Below are 23,975 nucleotides of genomic sequence, written 5' to 3' on the forward strand. Positions count from 1 at the left end.
TTGTGATTGATTTGGTGAAGTTTTATCAGTTTAAGTTTAAGTTTGAAATTATTATTAATACTGATTCACCCCCCCGATCAGTATTAACCAGATCCTCTTAGATTAACTATTGGTATCAGAGCATTAGGTCCTCTATGTGCAAAAGCTTAACAACTTGAGGAAAAGATCCTGAGAAGGATGATGAAGAAGGAGGGTCCCAACTTTACCAAGGACAACTACCAGATATGGAGTGATCAGATGAAGATATATATAAAAGGAATGGGTTCTAAGTTCTGGAATCATGTGACAAACAAGTATGTGGCTCCTACTACCAATCCCCTGACACCTTATGAGATTAAGGAGCAGCAATAAAACATCCAAGCACTTGAAGAAATTGTAAGTAATTTTTATGACTCTGAGTATATAGATGTTCAAGGATTAGAGACTGCATTTGAAGTATGGGAAGTTAGCTTTGATTTATGGAGGTGATGAACATGTACAAAGGGCTAAGGAAGAAAGTCTTAGAGGTAAATTTGATGATATGAGAATGGTTGATGGTGAGAATATAGCACAATATGGACAAAGGATTAAGGAAGTTGTAGGTGGTATTAAGAGTGTTGGAGGTAAAGTTGAAGAAGATACTACTATTACTAAGATGCTTAGAACTCTCTCACCATAATATGCTACTAGGGTATCTGCAATACAAGAGTTGAGATCTATTTCTAAAGATAAAGTTACTGTTGATTCCCTTATTGGTAAATTGACTACATTTGAATTAAACAACTTTGATAATAGTATTTCTAAGCCATCTGAATCTTCTTTTAAGGCTTTTGTAACTGGTACATCTATGAAGAAAGGAAAGGATATTTGTCATAATCGTGACTGCAGGTCTAGTCATGGCGGTAGCAGAGGAGATGGTGATGATGAAGATCATCTAATGGAACTTGAGGCACTATTGGCTAAAAGATTTCCTAGAGGCACTGATAAGTACAAAGGTAAACTTCCTCTAAAGTGTTTTTCCTGCAATAAGATTGGACACATTGCTGTGAATTGTCCTAATGGTGATAAAAAGCAAAAGTTTAAGAAATTTAAAGGAAAAGGAAAGAAACATTGCTATATTGCAGTGGATGAAGGTGTGACAAATAAGGAATCTGAGGAAGAGGACAATGAAGAAATTATCTTTGTTGTTGCGGAGGAAGATTTGACTGATGAAAAAGATTTGGTATCACACATGGATAATAGATAGTGGTTGCTCACACCACATGACTAGTGATAGAAACAAGATATTATCCCTTGATGAATTTGATGGCGGTGTGGTAAGGTTTGGTAACAACTCACCCTGCATGGTTAAAGGTAAAGGGTCTATCTCATTGAATGGAAAAAGTAATGCAAATGATGTCTATTGGGTAGATGGATTAAAACATAACTTATTGAGTGTTGGACAATTAAATGATAAAGGATATCTTCTTGGATTTAAGATTGGAGTGTGCGAGATCCTTGGAAGTAAAGGAGAGTTGATTTCTACTGGAAAGAAGACTAGAGGTAATCTTTTTCATCTGAATACTATTGTGAATAATTGTTTGGTGGCTAAGACAACTGGTTATGGCACAAGAGGTTTTGTCATGTGAACTTTGACAATTTGATAAAGGTTAGCAAATCAAGTTTTGTGATAGGTATGCCCCAGCTTGTGAAATCAGACAATGTGTTATGTAAGGATTGTCAGATGGGTAAGATGACTTCTGTATCTTTTAAGAGAAAACCTTTTTATTCAAAGCATATCCTTGATTTAGTTCACACTGATCTATGTGGTCCTATGAGGAATAGAAGCTATTATGGTGATAACTACTTTATGATTTTTATTGACAATTTTTCAAAGATGATGTGGGTAACTTTTCTGAGAGAAAAGTCTGAGGCTTTCAGTAAATTCAAGGCATTTAAATCTTTATTAAAAAAGGAAACCGAGAGGAGTTTGAAATGTCAGAGATCTGATCAGGGAGGTGAGTTCACTTCTGATGATTTTGTGAAGTTTTGTGATGAACACAGAATTAAGAGGCAAATGTCAGCACTCAGAACTCCACAAAAAAATGGAATTGCTGAGAGAAGGAACATGACAATTGTGGAAGCTGCTAGAACAATGTCGATACAAGGTGTAGTACGTAAGATGTTTTGGAGGGAAGTAGTTAGTACAACTATTTATACTTTGAACTGGGTACTTGTCAAGAAAGGTAATGATAAAATACCTTATGAACTCTGGAATGGTAAGACTCCTAATGTCAGCTACTCAAAAAATTTTTGGAGTAAATGTGTTATTAAGAGAGATGATGTTACTGGAAAATTTGATGCTAAGTGTGATGAAGGGATATTTCTTGGATACTCTACCAAGAGTAAAGAATTCAAATTATATAACAAGAGAACTAAGAAGATAGTTGAAAGTGTAAATGTTAAGGTTGATGAATTCTCTAAGAAACCTGATGAGATAGACAGATTTGAGCCTAAAAATGATGAAGAAAACCTTGTGTTTATAGAATCGAAAGTACAGAACAATGATGAACAGAACAATGCAAAAATAGGTGCTCAACCAGTAAATGAAGAAAGCAATGAAGAAGATGATGAACATGAAGCAGAAGGCGGAGTACCGGAACTGGTAATACCAAGGTGTGTCAGATTAAATCATTCAGAAGACCAAATTATAGGAGATAAGAATGCTGGTGTACAAACTAGAAGGAAAGCTAGAGAAAACTCTTGTCTGATTTCTACTAATGAGCCTAAAACAGTAAGAGAAACATTGAAGGATGATGACTGGATTAATGCTATGAATGAGGAATTGGATCAAATAGAGAAAAACAAGACCTAGACACTTGTTCTGAGACAGGAAACAAGAATGTTATAGGTACAAAATGGGTTTTTAGAAACAAGTTAAATGAAGATGGCAAGGTTGTAAGGAAGAAAGCAAGACTTGTTTGCAAAGGCTATGCACAAGAAGAAGGAGAAGACTATGGTGAAACCTTTGCATTGGTGGCAATATTGGAAGGTGTAAGAATTTTACTTGCCTTTGCTCCTTTTAAAGGATTTAAGGTATATCAGATGGACGTTAAATGAACTTTTCTTAATGGTATCCTGGAAGAAGAAGTATATATAGAACAATCGGATGGATTTTCATTAAGTGAAGATGAAAATATGGTTTGCAAGTTACACAAGGCACTATATGGTTTGAAGCAAGCACCAAGAGCATGGTTTGAAAGATTGCATACACATTTGATCAAGATAGGATTCCAGTGTACTAATGAGGATAGTAACATATATTTAAAGCCTGATGGAGACATAATGTTGATAGCAAAAGTTTTTGTTGATGATATAATTTTTGGTGGTGATGATGATCTATGTATGGATTTTGTTGAGGAAATGAAGAAGGAATTTGAAATGTTTCTTATTGGTGAGATTAAATTTTTCATTGGGTTGCAGGTGCAACAACTAGATGGTGGAATATTTATCTATCAAACTAAATATGTAAAAGAAGTATTGAAAAATTTTGGCATGGAAGATTGCAAACCAGTTGGTACTTCGATGGTGAAAGGTTGTAAATTGTCTAAATAGGATAATTCACCCTTTGTAGATGAAAAGGAATACAGGTCCATGATTGGTAAGTTGCATTATGTTGTTCACAGTAGACCGAATATTGCACATGTTGTTGGATTGGTTGCTAGATTTCAGAAAGATCCCAAGGAGACTCACTTGGTAGCGGTGAAAAGGATATTCAAATATCTGAAAGGCACAATGGATTATGGATTATGGTATCCTTATAAAGATGAATTTTCTTTGAAAGTGTTTACTGATGCAGATTGGGCAGACAACGTTGATGACTGGAAAAGCACTACCGATGGAGCTTTTCTTCTTGGAGGTACATTGGTTGCTTGGACAAGTAAAAAGAAAACATGTGTATCACAGTCAACAGCTGAAGCAAAATATGTGGCAACCTCTATGAATTGTACACATGCAATCTAGATGAGACATGTGTTGGAAGGCTTTAAGCAAGATATGTCTGAACCGATGATTATTTATTGTGACAATACTAGTGCTATTAATATTTCAAAAAATCTCATGTTAGATGCAAGGACAAAGCATATAGAACTGAAATATCACTTTCTAAGGGAAAGAGTAAAAGGAGAAGCAAGTCAGAATGGAATATGTGACAAGCAAAGAGCAGTTAGTAGGCATCTTCACTAAATCATTTCTGAAGACAACCTTTGAGTACCTTCGAGATAAATTAGGGGTTAGACCCCTACATAAGATGAACTAAGATGCAAGAGATGCATCAATCCAGTGGGCTTAATGAATATTTTTTACTATTGATTAATGAAATGTTGGCTACTCCACAGGGGGAGCAACTTAGATGAGATTTGCAGAGATGTTGGAGATAGAAGCAGTAGGAATGAAGACCGGAGATGCATTTGCACCTTTGGCATTGTTGTCAAAGGGGGAGAAGTAATATGATTCGGAGGAGAAGAATTCGTGCAGTAGAAGAAACCGGCAGATGAAGTGCAGCAGAGGAAGAGCAAGTGAAAGAAGTAGAGAAGATTATAGTTGACAGTTGAATATGTTGGTGTTGCCATCAATGCCAAAGGGGGAGATTGTTGGCATGATTGGCTTAACTGATGTTGATGGAGAATGTTGATCAACCAGTAAAGGACTATTGGTAATGTATAGTGATGAAGAGATTGAGATTAATGGCTTAAAGAATTTGATCAGTTATTTGTGTTGTCATTGATGGAAAACTATGTGGCAACTATGTTTTTCATGTCTATTTTGTCATCTAAGTCTTTTTGGTCTACCAAAAATGCCTCACCGGTATTGAAGACAGTGAACTAGGAATTAGGACCTTAACTGGTAAACATGGAAATGTTTTGATTGGTTTTGGAGATTGGTGATGAGTCAAGTGTTGATGTTTAGAACATGTATTTGTATCATTGTAATGTATCTTTGAACATAATTGCATCATCCTTTGATTATTGGAAAACATGTTTATGATTTCTGTTGTATTTTTATAGGGTTTAAGAACCGGTATTCAATTCTTATAATCGGTAATGATTTTGAGTTCGGCGGTATATTGCATTATGTTTGTAAGTTGGAGATGACATGGCTAAAACCACATGAAGTGTTTGCATGATGTTTTAGCGTGATCAAAGAGAAAATTTATTGGGAATGTGTGAAGTGCTTAGTGGTATGAGCTAAGGGTTTGAAAGTGTATCAAATCGAGGTGCAGTGATCATTCAACGACTATAATTGATTTGTAATTGATTGTAATGATCCATTTGATTATCTGTAATGAGTTGTAAAGATCTATGATGATCTATGTTGTAATTCTTAGGGTTTTGTAATTGAATAAGTTATAAAGGTTATTTAGGTTGGTATAGTTGATGTTTTTGTGTGTCAGTGAATTGAGGAAAGAGTGTGAATCCAAACCGGTGTGGTGTATCTACAAGAGTATAGTAGAGTGGAGCTAAATTGGATCTGAACAAGCAAGCAGTTAGTGCTATTTCCAGATCATTCATCTGTTGTTCCCTAATAGTTGTAGCAGACAAAATCCCTTAACCAGGTAGGTTCTAGCATGCCTTAAATTGTAAATCCCTTAACCGGGTGGCTCAACATCTGAGTCTCGAATCATCTTGCGAGGTTGCTTCTAACTGGGCAAAGCTCCTAACAGGGATCATCATAGCAATCCATTAACCGGGTGACTCCTAACAAGGTCTTCTCTTAACAGGGCATCATTGTAAGCTCCTAACCGAGCTAGGCTCCTGAAAAGGCACATTTTGAAAGAGTGCACAATTTTTGTGGGTACCAATTCCCACAGTGGTTTTTCCCTATTTGGGTTTCCACGTGAAAATTTTGGTGTTCATATGGTGAATGTTTTTGATGTGTTAATTTGATTTACTTTCAGTTTAAGCATGTTGAACACTTAATGAACAATTCTGATAAACCAATTTAACAGTTGGATATCAATGATTACCGGTACTAGCAAATAGTTTATTACTGGTTTGTGATTGATTTGGTGAAGTTTTATCAATTTACATTTAAGTTTGAATTATTGTTAATATTGATTCACCCCCCCTCTCAGTATTAACCGGATCCTCTCAGATTAACAAACAGGCGGTAGGAAGCTTTTACTGGAATGGTTGAAACAGTCATGCAATCATCCTCCATTAGTGTCAGATATTAAGGTGAAGATTAATGTTAAAATATCCAATGAAATACTCGTGTGTGATTGGAGGTTTTGTATGAATTTGCATGCTACAATATATATTTTCTTGACATAGTGAAAGAAATATTAGTAAATACAATCTAATTTTATTTATTCACAATTTTTCTTTAAAGACTTGATTAAATATTACTTATATATATTGAATCATATGCAACATAAAAAGGTATGATGTACGAAACATAAATAAAATGTCGAAATGAGAATAAAGGCATATGAAAAAGGCTAAAATGTGGAATAAAATGGGACATAAATATCTCTCATCAAGAGTATTGAAAGTTGAAATATGTATGAAAGAGTATTTAAAATATTTATGAGGATTCTGGCTTTTGTAGACACATAAAAAGTTCCATTAAAAAAATTGTCCTTTTATCAAATCTCAATTTTCTAATCATCATCAAGGTGGATCCATTATAATATTAATTTCTCATTTTCCATTATACTATTCATTATATTAACATTCATGTTTATATTTCATTATTTCCATTATCCATTATTCTCTATATTATAATGTATTCATTCTCCATTATATTATTAATATATTATTATCATTAATTCATTAAATCCTTTTCATTAAATCCATTAAATAAAGATATTTCATTATTTATCCATTTCATATATTTAAAATAAAGAATAAACACTCCTTACCACTTACCATTTTCCAATACCACACATCTTCTCTCCTTACCATTCATTCTTCCTATACCACTAATCTCCTATTATCCCATATTCATCCCACAATCTGGATCCACCTGAAGAATTTCTATTTAATCGAGCCCCTCTCTCATTTCAAATCATCTAGCGTTTAGTTAATCTTTTTCATTTTGCATTCTTGTTATGTCACATTTTGCTTTCTTCTTCCATCATCTTACATTCATCATCTCAAATCTTCATTCACCATAGCCTCTTGTGCATGTGCTTCTGAGAGCATCATTCTTGAACACAAGACCTTGATTGATAGAAGTGCAATGGAGTGAAATATTTTGTTTGATGCATGTGTGTGTGTGATTTTCTTTTGGTTTTGCATGTGTTTTAGCTTACAGGGTCTTCATTGTTGATGTTGGAAGTTTGAATCTTTGATTTGACCCATTTCCTCCATCTACATATCGGCCTTGTCCGCTTGATGGAGGTAGCTTTCTAGTTTGTTTTTGTTGTAGGTTTTACTCGAGAGTTTTATGTTTTTATTGGTTGCAGATTTACATAAAAGGTTTTAACACTCCATGCACAAGTTCATTTTTCAGGTTGTTTGAAGAAGATCTCGTTACTATCTCTATACTCTTCACAATATTTTGCATTTAGAGGCATGTGGCACTTATAAATATTGTCTACATTTTGATTGCTCTAATATACATCTGCGTATGCTTTGATAAGAATCTGAGAAAAATCTTCCTGTGGCTTGCTTTGATAAGAATTTGATAAAAAAATTCATGTTGTGATATACATCTACCTATGTTTTGATAAGAATCTGATAAAAATCTTCTTGTGGCTTGCTCTAATATTCATCTACCTATTCTTGATAAACATGGACTCTATTTCTACATACAAATTTGCCTATGTTTTCCATTTTGCATGCACACTTGCCTGCCTGTGTTTTCCGTTTTGCATGCATGTCTGCCAGCTCTTTTTTTTAGAGCCCACGGCAGGCCTATCTGAGACTTGTGCATGCCCTATTAAGGACCCATGCAGGCCCCAGGAGACCCACGTAGATCTCTTTGAGACCTACATGAATCCTCCTGCCCTCTTTTTTAGGTTTCTTTCATGTTATTTTAGTATTTTTTCTTTTTTAATTTAAATTTTAAAATTTCTTTTTTAAAATTAGATTTTTTTTTAATTTTCATTTTTGAAATAGATTTTTATTTTAATTTTCATTTTTTAAATTAGATTTTAGTTTTTAGATTTTTAATTTTGATTTTGGTTTTTAAATTAGATTTTAGATTTTGGATTTAGTTTTTAATTAGTTTTTTTTTTTATTAATTAGATTAGTTTTTTTTATTTTGGTTAATTAGATTAGTTTTTTATTTTTATTAATTAGATTAAATTTTTATTTTTGCTAGTTAGATCTTTAGTTTAAATTTTTCTTTAATTAGGTCAAATTATACTAATTTTGACTTAGAATAGTTGGTTAACAGATTGGGTAGATTTGTTTTCGCATACATTTTTTTGTTACTTAGGTTAGCTAGCTTGTTTTTGGATACATATCTCTATTATTAGTTTAGGATTTTTTGTGTAAGGATTTTTTGTGTACGGAAGTTAAGTAGCAGAGCAACTTCCTACACTAACCTTGAGAGGAGAGTAATGCAAAAAAATTTACAGATTGTTACAGCAGTTACAGAAACTTAACAAAAATAATCAAAACATCATGCATATCACAACACAACAACACAATGATTTGTGTGGGGAAAACCATTTCGGGAGAAAAACCCCACACTCGAAAAGCAGCTCAATATATTATTCAACAATCAATAACAGATTACAATAAACTTGCAGAGAAATCTCTTCACAAGAGTACCACTAATAGCCATAAGACTCTTACACACAACCTCTATCTCACGCACCTCATATATAGAAGATACAAAGAAGAAATCGTCAAACGCTATTATAAAACCATGGGCTAAAACCACTCAATAAAGTGGAGCCGACCTTATCTCCATTCTCAATACCCTATGATGTGTCAAAACACACATCAACATGTGTTCCTCCCTTTAACAACTCATTTATGTATTCAAGGGAATTTATATTTCCTATTTCAGGAGTGTAAACTTTCAGAGGCCATAACTTGTGAACTGTGTGTCTGATTGACGAACTGTTTGAAGTGCCAAAAATTTTGCGAGGTGCTCTATCACCTTGTAAACCACTAGGTTATTTATGCCCACTTTTCAGGGCATTTTGAAGCCTCTAAAGTCCTCAAAATTAATTTTTAACCTTTCATCGCACACTCCAAAAATGAAAGCTTTAATGTCTTCAAAACTAGCTATGATCTTGTGACAAAAATTTACCGGTGTGCTCATCTAGCCAACCAGAAGCTTCAGGGAGAATTTTGCACCATTTTATGCTTAAAGAAAAACTTACTATAAATAGTAACCTCATATAAATGTAAGGTTGAGACACCATTTCCCCAACATTCTCCCACTTGCCAAACACCTTGCAAGAGCAAAGGGAGTAGATCAACACAATAATTTAATTGCTATGGGCCATAGACTCCGAAGACCATTTGAACTTCTTTGTGCTCATAGCCTTACTTAAAGAATTTGCATCATTCATCAAAGTATCTACCTTACTAGCTTCACCCTACCATCTTTGACTATATCTCTAACAAAATGATACTGAATGTCAGTGTGTTTGGTTCGGACATGAAATGTCGAGTTCTTAGCTAGTCAGATCACATTTTGACTGTCACAATAAACTATCACTTCGCCTTGTTTTATTCCAATATCTGAACATAATCTCTTAAGCCAAATGACTTATTTACAAGCATGAGTGCTGGCATATACTCTGCTTCTGTAGTGGACAAAGAAACCACAACCTCTCGCTCACTCATCCAACTAATTGCACCACCAAATAAAGTAAACATATAAGCATTGGTGGATCTTCTGCTATCAATATCACTTGTCTATCTCGAATCCACATAACCATGAAAATAAAGGGAAATCACGTCTCTAACAAAATTACCATGATAACACAAAGAATACTCAGAGGTACCCTTTATCTGAAGACTCTTTTGAATGCATCCCAATGAACTCTACTAGGATTAGACATATATCTGAAAAGAACTCCCACTACTTAGGCAATGTCTAGTCTAGTACAGATCATAGCATACATGAAACTTCCAATGGCACTTTGGTAAGGCACTTTGCTCTTTTTTTCCATCTCTAATAGAGATGTAGGACAATCTCAAATAGATAATTTTGTTCCAACTCTGAAGGGAACACATAATGGTCTACAATCTTGCATGTTGAACCTTTGTAATACTGAATTCACATACTTACTCTAGCCTAGCCATAGCTTTTTGTTCACTCTATCTATTCTAATTTACATCCCAAGAGTGTGTTTCATTACACCAAGATCTTTCATTTCAAATTTAGTAGCAAGTTGAGACTTTAGTTATGAAATCATACCTTTCCCTTTACCAATGACTAACATATCATCAACATATAATGCAATGTATGGGAAATGATCACCATCAGATTTATAATAAACACAATGATCTGATTTAGAATGCTAAAATCCGAAACTTGGCACATATGTATCAAATTTTTGGTAGCACATCCTCGGACTCTATTTGAGGTCATATAAAAATTTCTTCAATTTACAGACCAAGTTAATTTTACCCTTCACCACATAGTGCTCTGGCTGTGTCATATAGATATCCTCCTCCAAATCACCATGAAGGAAAGCAATTTTCACATCCATTTGCTCAACCTCTAATCATAAGTAGCAACAATAGAAAGAAAAAATCTAATGGATGTCATTTTTGCAACAGGAAAAAATATCTCACCATAATCAACACCCTCAACTTGAGAGTAGTCTTTTGCAACCAACCTTGCTTTATACTTCTTAATGCTTCCATCTGAACCAATCTTTTTCTTGAACACCCATTCGCAACCAATAGGCTTCCATCCTTCAGGCAATGGTACAAGATCTTGTGTATCATTCTTATTCAAAGGTACAATTTCTTCTTACATAGAAATCTTCTAGGATTCTGCATCATTCATACCTAATGCCTTTTCTACAGATCTAGGTTCATTCATATTAGTATTCAAAGAAAAAATACATCTCCAATCATCAGGTTAATACCTTTCAGGTGGTTGTCTTTGTCTTGTAGACCTTCAAACAAGCTGAGTTGGAGGTTCTTCCTCCTCTTCTGAAGATTCAGAGCTAGATGAACTCTCCTCAACTTCTTGCCTATCAAGTGATCTCGATTCAACTCTTTTAAGTATAGAAGGGAATCGAATCACATCTTCCTATTTAGTCTTTTGGCTACAACATAATAGAAGGAGACTTAATTTCTCTAAAAATAACAATTCTACTATGAATTACCTTTTGTGCAATAGGGTCCCAAAGCTTATATTCTTTCACACCATAACTGTAATCGATGAAGATACATTGCACAACCTTATTCTCCAACTTTGTTCACTTTGTTGGCATTATGTTAATCAGTATGAGGACATAATGACATTGTGTGTTGTCATTGATGTCAATATGCTAAAGAGGTGAGAACCGGCATATGTGAGAACCGATATAACATTGTGAACTGACATTTGTGTCAAAGTGAAGCGGTGTGTTTGTTCAAGGTGAACCGGCATATGGTTATGCGAACCGGCACATGGAAGCATTGTATGACTATAGGTTGGTAGTCTCAACTTTAGGGTTTCTGGTTGAAGTGCTTCAAGCCTGTGTGGCTCAACTGGTGACTTTGTGTGATGAGTTAGCATGGTAACAAAGAACATATCATGTTGCCACGTAAGCCTTGTGTGTGTGAATGATCTTGCATGAAGGAGATTGTTCCTATCTACCTCGGGAATGTGCGAAGTCTGTAAATGGTGATAACGTGTCATGGGTTATTAGCCGCCATGAAATCGGTGGAAAATGGATGATGGAGAATGTCTTGAGATTGGATCAAAAAATGTTGCATTTAATGCAATGTGCTCAACAGTCAGGATTGAACCGTTTGAATTCCTTAACCTAACAGGTTTAGGGTTTAGGGTTTATGATACTGACCTATCTGTTTTCCTATAAGGTCGATGTTGTGTCTCTTTCTAAGGTTGATGGCAAAATTTGTGTGTGTGTATCCAAGAGAAGAGATACGTGATTCTTGCCAGACCAAAGGAGAGAAGTGATACCTGCAGAGTGTAAGTGCAGAAGGTGAAGAGGAGCTTAAGTGGATCTGCATTAGCATTGAGTGTTGTTATCAGATCATTGTAATACCTATTGATCTCTAACCACCTCAACAGTTGAGAAATCCCTTAACAGGGTAGCTTTAACCGGCTTGCTGTAAATCCTTTAACAGGGTGACTCAAAACCATTGAGTTCTTGAAATCCTCTAACAAGGTAACCTTTGACAGGGTTTAACCCTTAACCGGGTATTCTAGCCATCCCTTAACTGGGTGATCCCTAACAGGATCGGTTCCTAACAGAACCTATTGTATTAGTCTTTAACCAAACAAGGCTCCTAATAGAGCGGACTTCTAAAGAGTTCAAAAACAAGCTTGTGGGTATTCATCCCCACCGTGGTTTTTCCTAGGTGGGTTTCCAAATGAAAAATAAGTGTGTCATGTGTGATGTCTTCTTCATGTGATGTTATGTTGTTTTCTATCAAGTGGTGAATCATGTCGATCTAGTTGCTTATATGTATATCTTTGATGGCAGATTACTTGTTCATGCATTAGGGTGAAATGGAAGTGAAGTGTTAGATTGTATGAGAAGATAAGTGTCATTCATTTTATGCTTGCCTCAGTTATTTTGGGCTTTCCCAGTTGTACTCTCTTTTAGGACCGATGTTACTGTTTGTCTGTCAATGCACAGTGTCTGCCGACAAACTGGTTCAAGAGTGTGTTTTTGCCTGTACTGATTCACCCCCCCCCCTCTCAGTACTAGTTTGGTACTATTCAATCATCATTGAGTTATCAATTGCTATCAGAGCATCCTCCAGCTCCTCTGTGTTATAAGCTTAACCGATTGAGGTAAAGATCCCAGTCTAATGATGAAGAGGGAAGGTCCTAAGTTTAACAGAGAAAATTTCAGTATATGGAAAGATAGAATGAAGATATACATCATAAGCATGGGTGCTCAACACTGGAGCTATGTTGAGAATGCCTATGTTGCCCCTACCGGTACTCTCACCGATGACCAAAAGAGAGAGATGTAGGAGAATGGGAAAGTCATGGAAGCCCTAATTAGTAGTTTATCTGACATTGAGTTTATTGATGTCCAAGATAAGGTAAATCCCAAAGAGGTATGGGATACTCTTGAAAATATCTATGGCGATAATGAGCATGTAAAACAAGCTAAAGAAGAAATCCTTAGAGGGAAGTTTGAAGACATGCGGATGGTTGAAGGTGAGACCATTCAACAGTATGGAATAAGAATCAAAACTGTTGTTGGAGATATCAAGTGTGCAGGTGGTAAAATGGAAGATTCCATTGTGGTAAGCAAAGTCCTGAGATCCCTATTGCTGGTCTATGCAATAAGGGTTGTTGCTATTCAGGAGTTGAGATCAATAGACAAGACCAAGGTATCCCTAGACTCCATCATTGCAAAGTTGACAGCCTATGAGCTAAATAGTTTTGATGGTAGTGTTCAAAAGATTGAATCAGCTTTTAAAGATTCTATTGTACCACCCAAAAAAGGAAAAGAAGCTAGCCCTAGTGGTGAACCAAGACAGAGTAGAGAAATGGATGATGAGGAGATTCTGATGGCATTTGAAGCTCTCCTTGCCAGGAAACTTCCTAAAGGAACCGGCAAATACAGAGGTAAGCTTCCTTTGAAATGCTTTTCTTGTAACCAGATAGGACATATTGCTGTAAACTATCCTAATGGTGACAACAAGGACAAAATGAAAAAGTTCAAGAAATTCAAAGGAGGAAACCGGAGAATCTATTTTGTGGCAGTTGATGAAGGTGTCACAGATGAGGAATTAGAGGATGAAGAAAATGAAGATATTGTGTTTGTTGCTATCAAGGAAGATGTGTCAGACAAGAAAGCTCTTGTCTCCCAGTTTGATAATTCCAATGAGTGGATCATTGATAGTGGTTGTTCTCACCATATGACTGGTGACCGAAGCAAGTTTCTATCCTTGGAAGAGTATGATGGTGGTGTAGTTCGCTTTGGCAATGATGCACCATGCATGGTCAAAGGCAGAGGGTCCATCTCTCTGAATGGAAAGAGTAGTGCTGAAAATGTGTATTGGGTTGATGGTCTCAGACACAACCTTCTAAGTGTTGCCCAGCTGAATGACAGTGGTCTCACTCTGGAATTCAAGAATGGAGTGTGCAGAATCAAAGAAAAGAATGGTGAATTGGTGGCCATCAGCATGCAGACCAAAGGTAACCTATTTCAGCTAAATGCAAATATAAGTACATGTCTTATGGCTAAATTTGATGATAGCTGGATATGGCATAGGAGACTCTTCCATGTAAACTTTGATAACATTATGAAGGCTAGTGTTGCCGGTGCTAAGCAAACTGGATAATACCTTGTGCAGAGAGTGTCAATTGGGGAAAATGTTTTCCTCAACCTTTAAAGGTAAATCTTTCGCTACTGACAATTTGCTTGATCTTGTGCATATTGATTTGTGTGGTCCTATGAAAACTAGGAGTGTGCAGGGTGATAGGTACTTCATGATTCTCATTGATGACTACTCAAGAATGATGTGGGTCACATTCTTGAAAGATAAGTCTAAAGCTTTTGTAAAGTTCAAAGCTTTCAAAGCATTAGTGGAGAAGGAAAGTAGTAAAAGGATCAAGTGCCTGAGAACTGATCAAGGAGGGGAATTCCCTTCTGGTGAATTCAACAAGTACTGTGAAGAATATGGCATCAAGAGGCAACTGTCTACCCCTCGGACTCCATAGCAGAATGGCCTAGCAGAGAGGAATAACCGAACTGTGGTTGAAGTAGCTAGAACCATGTTGATTCAAGGAAAGGTAGCTCACAACTTTTGGAGAGAAGCGGTGAGTACTGTAGTCTATACAATGAATCGAGTACTCATCAAGAAAGGTAAGGATAAAACTCCTTATGAGTATTGGACTGGTAAGACAGCTGTCGTTAGCTACTTTAGAGTGTTTGGTAGCAAATGTTACATCAAGAGGAGTGAACACCAGAGAAAATTTGATGCGAAATGTGATGAGGGAATATTCCTAGGGTATTCCACCAAGAGAAAAGATCTCAAGTGTTTCAATAACAAGACTCAGAGAATTATGGAAAGTATCAATGTAAGAGTTGATGAAACCTCTGAGAAAACTGAGGAAACTAGCAGTGAGCAAGTGGTAAATGAACTGGTTGTAACCTTCTGGGAATCGGTTGTCAGTCAGCCAAGTACCAGTAACAGTGTTCCTACACCAGTAGATGTAGATGCTGATGTTGATGGAGATGAGGATGAAGAAGAAAAGCAAGAGGAATCCATCAAGACCATTCCTCGGTATGTCAAGCTAAATCATGATCCTAAGCAGATCATAAGTGATAAGGATGTAGGAATCCTTACAAGAAAAAAAGTCAGAGAAAACTCATGTATGATCTCTGAATTCGAGCCTAAAACATTCAAAGAGGCACATAAAGATGAAAACTGGATCAAGGCAATGGAAGAGGAACTTGACCAGATAGAGAAATATGGTACATGGTCTTTGGTACCTAGACCGGAGCATAAAAATGTCATTGGTATCAAATGGGTTTTCAGAAATAAGCTGAATGAGGATGGCACAGTGATTAGGAATAAAGCCAGATTGGTGTGCAAAGGATATGCTCAAGAAGAAGGAGAAGACTATGGAGAAACCTTTGCTCCTGTAGCCAAATTGAAAGGAGTTCATATGCTTCTTGCATATGCAGCTTTTAAAGGTTTCAAAGTATATCAAATGGATGTAAAATCTAAATTCCTAAATGGTGTTCTTGAAGAGGAGGTGTATATAGAGCAACCAGATGGGTTTGCCCTATCTGAAGATAGTGACATGGTATGTAGGCTACATAAAGCCTTATATGGTCTAAAGCAGGCACCTAGAGCTTGGTATGAACATCTGCATTCCCATCTTGTGAAGATTGGATTTGAGAGAACAAGTGAAGATAGAAATATCTACTTGAAGTCTAAAGGAGATCAGATCCTGATTTGTGAGGTATTTGTTGATGACTTATCTTTGGTGGAGATGACAAGATGAGTCATGAGTTTGCAGATGAGATGAAGAAAGAGTTTGAGATGTCACTCATAGGGGAGATTAAATTCTTCATTGGATTGCAAATCTAGTAGATGAAAGATGGAATATTTATCACTCAGTCCAAGTATGTCAAAGAAGTGTTGAAGACCTTTGGCATGGAAGATAGCAAACTGGTTGGTACTTCAATGGTGACCAGTTGTAAACTATCCAAAGAAGATGACTCAGCATTGGTTGATGAGAAGAAATATTGATCAATGATTGGTAAGTTGCATTATGTAGTGCATAGTAGATCGGATATTGCACATGCAGTTGGCATTACTGCAAGATTACAGAAAAGCCCAAGAGAATCCCACTTGGTTACAGTCAAGCGGATTCTTAGGTATCTGAAGGGAACTGTTGACTATGGATTGTGGTATCCATATAGCAAGAATTTCAACTTGAAAGTATACACAGATGTTGATTGGGAAGGCAATATAGATGACCGAAAAAGCACAACCGGTGGTGCATTCTTTCTTAGTGGTAGACTGGTCTCATGGATGAGTAAGAAGCAGAGTTGTATCTCTTAGTCTATAGCAGAAGAGTTGCAGCTTTCATGAACTACACTCAGACAATTTGGATGAAGCATGTATTAAATGGCTTCAAAGTTCTTGTATCTGAACCGGTAAGTATATTTTGTGTCAATACTAGTGCAATTAACATCTCCAAGAGTCCGGTTTTACATTCTAGAACCAAGCACTTTGAGCTTAAGTATCATTTCTTGAGGGAAAAGGTTCAAAACAAAGAGATTGCACTGGAACATGTTTCCAATTAGGAGTAGTTAGTAGACATATTCACCAAGCCTCTCCCGAAGGCTACATTTATGTACTTAAGAGGTGAATTAGGGGTGTTGCCCCTTCAGGAGGTAAACTAAATGTATATGCTCCACATCAGTCAGGTATTGCATAGTCAAATTTTTCTTCAGGATTGATGTGTTGAAGGATGCTACTCCTCAAGGGGAGCAGCATAATGGAACAGGGAAGCTTGTGCCTCCACTTTGGCATTGTTGTCAAAGGGGGAGAATATGTGAAGTGGAGAAGATATCTGCAAAAATTGGGGGAGAAGATATCTACAGAAATTGGGGGAATAGATGTGCAGTGGAGAGATATCTTTGTATATTGCCGTCAATACCAAAGGGGGAGATTGTTGGCATTATGTTAACCGGTATGAGGACATAATGACATTGTGTGTTGTCATTAATGTCAATATGATGAAGAGGTGAGAACCAACATATGTGAGAACCGGTATAACACTACGAACCAACATTTGTGCCAAAGTGAAGCGGTGTGTTTGTTCAAGGTGAACCGACATATGGTTATGGGAACCAGCACATGGAAGTGTTGTATGACTATCGGTTGGTAGTCTCAACTTTAGGGTTTTTGATTGAAGTGCTTCAAGCCAGTGTGGCTCAACCAGTGACTTTGTGTGATGAGTTAGCATGGTAACAAAGAACAGATCGTGTTGCCATGTAAGCCTTGTGCACGTGAAGGATCTTGCATGAAGGAGATTGTTCCTATCTACCTCAGGAATGTGTGAAGTCTATAAACGGTGATAACATGTGATAGGTTATCAGCTGCCATCAAATTGGTGGAAAATAGACAATGGAGAATGCCTTGAGATTGGATCAAGAACTGTTGCATTTAATGCAGTGTGCTCAACGGTTAGGATTGAACCATTTGAATTCCTTAGCCTAACAGGTTTAGGGTTTATGATACTGACCTATCTATTTTCCTATAAGGTCGATGTTGTGTCTCTTTCTGAGGTTGTTGGCAAAAGTTGTGTGTGTGTATCCAAGAGAAGAGATACATGATTCTTGCCAGACCAGAGGAGAGAAGTGATACTTGTAGAGTGTAAGTGTAGAAGGTGAAGAGGAGCTTAAGTGGTTCTACATTGGCATTGAGTGCTATTACCAGATCATTGTAATACCTATTGATCTCTAACCACCTCAGCAGTTGAGAAATCCCTTAATAGGGTAGCTTTAACCGGCTTGTTGTAAATCCTTTAACAGGGTGACTCAAAACCATTGAGTTCTTGAAATCCTCTACAAGGTAACCTTTGACAGGGTTTAACCCTTAACCGGGTATTCTAGCCATCCCTTAACCAGGTGATCCCTAATAGGATCGATTCCTAACAGAACCTATTGTATTAGTCTTTAATCGAACAAGGCTCCTAACAGAGCGGACTTCTAAAGAATTCAAAAACAAGCTTGTGGGTATTCATCCCCATAGTGGTTTTTCCCAATTGGATTTCCATGTGAAAAATAAGTGTGTCATCTGTGATGTCTTCTTCATGTGATGTTATGTTGTTTTCTGTCAAGTGGTGAATCATGTTGATCTAGTTTCTTATATGTATATCTTTGATGGTAGATTACTTGTTCATGCATTAGGATGAAATGGAAGTGAAGTGTTAGATTGTATGAGAAGATAAGTGTCAACCGGTTTATGCGTGTCTCAGTTATTTTGGGTTTTACCAGTTGTACTCTATTTTAGGACCGGTGTTACTATTTGTCTATCAATGCACGGTGTCTACTGACAAACTGGTTCAAGAGTGTGTTTTTGCCTATACTGATTCACACCCCCCCCCTCTTAGTATCGGTTTGGTACTGTTCATTCATCATTGAGTTATCACACTTCTCCTCTGATACATGTGCATATGCCTCACAACCAAAAACTCTAAGATGTCTCAATGAAGGATTGTGACCCAACCATGCTTCCATAGGTGTTTTAGCAACAAGAGTTGATGTAAGAGACCTATTAATCAAGTAGCAAGCAGTGACAACAACTTCAACCCAATTTTTTTGTTCTAGACTAGCACCACTCAACATACTCCTAGCCTTCTCCATCAGTGTCCTGTTTATTATTTCTGCAACTTCATTCTGTTGTGGAGAGTTGTCTTTTGGTTGTTAATGCCAAAGTCTTTAGAGAATCTATCAAAATCATTAAAGAAAAATTCACTGCCATTATCAATTCTCAAACATTTAATTTTCTTTCCAGTCTGTAACTCAACCATTGCTTTAAATTCTTTAAAATGATTGAAAACTTTAGATTTACTCTTTAGAAAGTATACCCATGTCCTACTTAAATCATCAATAAATGAAACATAATATGTGGATTTTCCAATGGAAGGAACATCTACAAGACCAAACACATATGAATGAATAAGATCCAAAACACTATAAGATTTATGAGAACTCAAGTAAAACTGAACATAGTTTTGTTTTCCATAGATGCAATACTTATAGAAATCAAAGTCAAGATTACAATCATTCAAACCTTCAACAAGGTTTTTATTTTTCAAGGTCCTCAGACCCTTTTCTCCAATGTGGCCAAGTCTCTGGTGCCATAACATAGTCTTCTTTGTAGTTAACTTTTCTTCAAAAGAAAGAGCACACTCAGGTACCCAATAGTCATGTCCATTTGTTGAAGGTGAAACCCTCAAATCTTCTAATGGAAGTATCCACAGATTTACTTTTTACAGAACTACTATTACACTCAACAATGTATGCCACTAGCTTATGCAAAGTGTCAAACTTGACACCTATAGAAATCACCATAGAACCCTTAATCATCTTACATCACATTAGAAAATACTACCTACACACCCGCATCTATCATTTTCCTCACAGATAATAAATTTCATTTTAATCCAAGGATATGCAACACACCACTAATCCTTTTTATTCTACCATCAGGAAACTTGATCCTGACTTTACCTCGACCAACATTGTCTAAACATGAATCATCGCCCAAGTACACCTTGCCTCCATTAAATTCTTCATATTTAGAAAACCAATCTTTATTGGAAGTCATATGAAAAGATGCACCTGGGTCAATTAACCATGCATCATTACTTGCATGAGTAGCCAAAGTTGCGATGAATGCATCACCATCTTCCTTCTCAGACTCAGAATCATAATCAAACTTATTCTTTTTCTTCTTCTTTTCTTCTTTGCAGTCCTTACGAATGTGACCTGAATTATCACAATTCCAGCAAATGACTTTGGACTTTTCAAGAGATTTCAATGTCCCTTCGGATTTTGACTTATTGCGGTTCTTATTCTTCTTGCCCTTTTCCTTAAGTCTTCCATAAATACTTAGGGCTTCCTTCAAACCGATGGATACTTTCCTCTACATCTCTTCACCAAGTAGGGCACCCACCACATCTTCAGACTTTAGAACAACATAAGTACTACCAATAGCCATAACAAGATAATCCCATGAATTAGGCAAAGAACAAAGCAAGATCAGGCATTTATATTTTTTGTCCATCTTAACACCAACAAATAACAATTGAGCCATGAAAATATTAAATGCTTCTAGGTGGTCTGCAATTCATCCACCCTCTTCCATCTTCAAGGAATACAACTTCTTCCTCAAGAAAATTTGATTTAATAAAGACTTGTCTTGATACATCTCATCAAGCTTAGTCCATAACTTCTTTGTAGAGTTCTCTTCATGGACATTGATTAGAACAGAGTCTGCCAGACACAATCTAATTAGACCCTTGGATTATGGTCTATAACATCATATTGAGCAACTACAATAGGATTTGCAGGTCTTGAGACATTCAGATCAATGGCATACCATAGATCTCGATCTATTAGCAGATCTTCTATCTCCATCTTCCACATCTCAAAATTACTTCCATTAAATTTATCCATCACTATTCTCCTTGATGAATTTGCCATTTGAAAATTACTACAAGATCAAAAAGCGTCTTCTACACAAGCTCCCAATCAAATTTGGATTAGTTCAAAAAATCCAACAACCCACAACTAAAACCAAAGGTGATCAATCTCTGATGTAGCACTTGTAAGGAAGTTAAGTAGTGGAACAACTTCCTACACTAACCTTAAGAAGAGGGTAATGAATTGCTTTTTACAAATCATCACAATAGTTACAGAAACTTAATAGAAAAAAATTAAACATCATATATACCACAACACAGCAACACAGTGATTTACGTGGGGAAAACCCTTTCGAGAGAAAAACCCCACACTCCAAAAGCATCTCAATATATTATTCAACAATTAATAATAGATTGAAATACTTGCAGATAAAGCTCTTCATAGGAGTACCACTAATCAGAGGCTCGGAGGTAACTCAATAGCCATAAGACTCTTACACACAACCTCTATCACCTCATATATAGGAGATACGATACAAGAAATCGTCAAACGGTATTACAAAACCATGGGGCTAAAACCACTCAATAAAGTCAAACCAACCTTATCTCCATCCTAGATCCTATGACATGTCAAAACACACATCAACATGTGTTCCTCCCTTTTATAGCTCATTTATGTGCCCGATTCAATTTATATTTCCTATTTCAGGACTCCAAACTTCTGGAGACCATAACATGTGAACCATGTGTTTGATTGACGAACCGTTTGAAGCATCGGAAAGCTCATGATGTGCTCTACAACCTTGCAAACTGTTATGTCATTTACACTAAATTTTTAGGGAAATTTGAAGCCTCTAAAGTCCTCAAAATTAATTTTAAACCTTTCATCACACCCTCCAAAAACAAAAACTTTAATATCTTCAAAACTAGCTATGATCTTACGAGAAACATTTATGGGCATGCTCATCTAGCCAACCAGAAGCTTCGGGGAGAATTTCACACTATTTCATGCTCAAACAAAAACTTACTATAAATAGTAACCTCATGTAAATTCTATTGGAAATTAGAGGAATTGATTATGTGTTGCATTGATGTTTTGTCATAGATAGCAACACCGACTGTTTTGGTTGTTTACCGACTTCCTGTAGGTTCCGGTAGAGTGGTTGGTTTATGATATTGATCCAGTATGCTTTGACTTGTGGACTTGGTTTGGATTTGTCATTCATTCTATTCATATGTGTATCATGACTAGTTGGTTCGGGATTTGATGACTCAAGAGCTATCATTTGTTCTAGTAAGCCTTTTGGTCACCGGTAAGGGTTCTGTTGATAGAGCTTTGTTGAAGACCTTTTGATGCACGTGATAAGTGGTATTGGCACGGCTTCTAGATGGCTTTCGGGATGTTGTTGGTTATCTTGTTTGTGTTCCTATTGATCGGTGGTGTTGGATTTTGGGTCCGAACCTAATGCTATCTTATTCGGCTAGGTTATGGATCTATTTATGTAACGTGTTGGTGGATGATCTCGATGCGTTACCGGTTGGGTTTATTGATTGGATTATGTTGCTTTTGTCTCAGGTAAACTTGGTTCATCATTATATTGTGGGTTTAAGTTATGAATTTATTGTATTATCTTTTAGGTGGCCGACCTAATTGTTTAGGTCTTGGGTTGGTATAAATGTGTTGTAAGATCTCTTTGTAGATCATGGGATTAATGGGATTATGGTTATGGTATTATCTGTGAGGGAATAAATTTGTAATCATATGCAAAGGTTTTTGTTCGATCATAGGTGATCAAATTGGGTTGGTGAAAGAGGTTTAAGACCTCTGATAGTGAGATTAACTATTATATCTGCTATTCCAGTATTTGGTTTATGTATTCTGGTAATAAGGTTTTAATGCTTAAAGTTTTATAATCTGTTGACAATTGATTCACCCCCCCTCTTAGTTGTCATCTGGTTATCTGAGTTGTCTAACAATTGGTATCAAAGCCCGATCCTCTCTGTAGAAGCTTAACCACTTGAGGAAGATCTTATGGCATCTAATAGTGCAAGTTCATCAAGTTCATCTACTACTGGTTTCTAGAGAGAAATTCCTAGGCCTAATGGAACAAATTACAGAGTATGGAAGATTCAGATGGAGACTCATCTGAGATGTCTTGGCAAGGAGATTTGGGAGATCACTGAGAATGTCTATACACCTCATAATCCAACATTTGGCAATCCTCCTCTGACGGGCTTGGATAAGGACAATGAAAATGATTGTAGAGCTAAAGAAGCCCATTTGTGTGCACTTTCTAATCAACAAATTATGGGACTATCTAACAAATCAACTGCAAAGGCTATATGGAATAAATTGGAGACTCTGAATGAAGGTAGCCCTACTGTTAAAATTTCTAAACTTGATGGTTACCATGTGAGATATAAGAACATGAAGATGGAAGAAGATGAAAGGATTACTACTTTTATGGAGAGAGTTAATGAGATTGGCATGGAAATTCAGTGTTGTGGTGGATCTCTGAATGAAGATGAAATAGTTTCTAAAGTATTGAGAGCTTTGCCACTAGCTTATGAGATGAAGGCTACTACAAATAATGAGTTGAGAACTATGGCAGACACCTATGTTAATAGGGATACCTTGGTTGGAAAGTTATCTACTTTTGAGCTTGAGTAATTATGTCCTTCTGGAGTTGCAAAATCTGAACCTGCTTTTCATGCATCTACATCATCTAACGACAAGAGTGATTGGAAAGCCTTATATGCTAAGGAACGGGAGGAAATGAAGAAAGAAGATGAAGAGTTTGAGCAACTTGAAACCCTATTTGCTAGAAAAGTACCTAAAGGTCCTACAGGAAGTAAGTATGAAGGAAAATCACCTTTTAAATGTTTTGCATGTAATAAGATAGGTCATTTTGCATCTAGATGGCCTGAAAGGAATTCAAGATTTGAGGAAAGAGTTAGAAGATCTTTTATACCTAACCATCATTATGAGAAAAAGCATAAGTATAAGAGAAACAAAGACAAATCATGCTACTATGTTGATGAGGAAGATGTGACTGATTCTGATGATGAACTAACACAAGATTCAGCTAGTGGGTCCGGCAATGGAAAGGAATGGGTATTTTTGGCTATTAAGGAAGATGATCTGGTACCTAAAGAAAAGGCCATTGCTGCTAAAATTGAAGACAAGAATGAATGGGTGATAGACAGTGGATGTTCACATCATA

This window comes from Cryptomeria japonica, chromosome 3, assembly GCF_030272615.1.
Source record: "Cryptomeria japonica chromosome 3, Sugi_1.0, whole genome shotgun sequence".
NCBI classification, from domain to species: domain Eukaryota; kingdom Viridiplantae; phylum Streptophyta; class Pinopsida; order Cupressales; family Cupressaceae; genus Cryptomeria; species Cryptomeria japonica.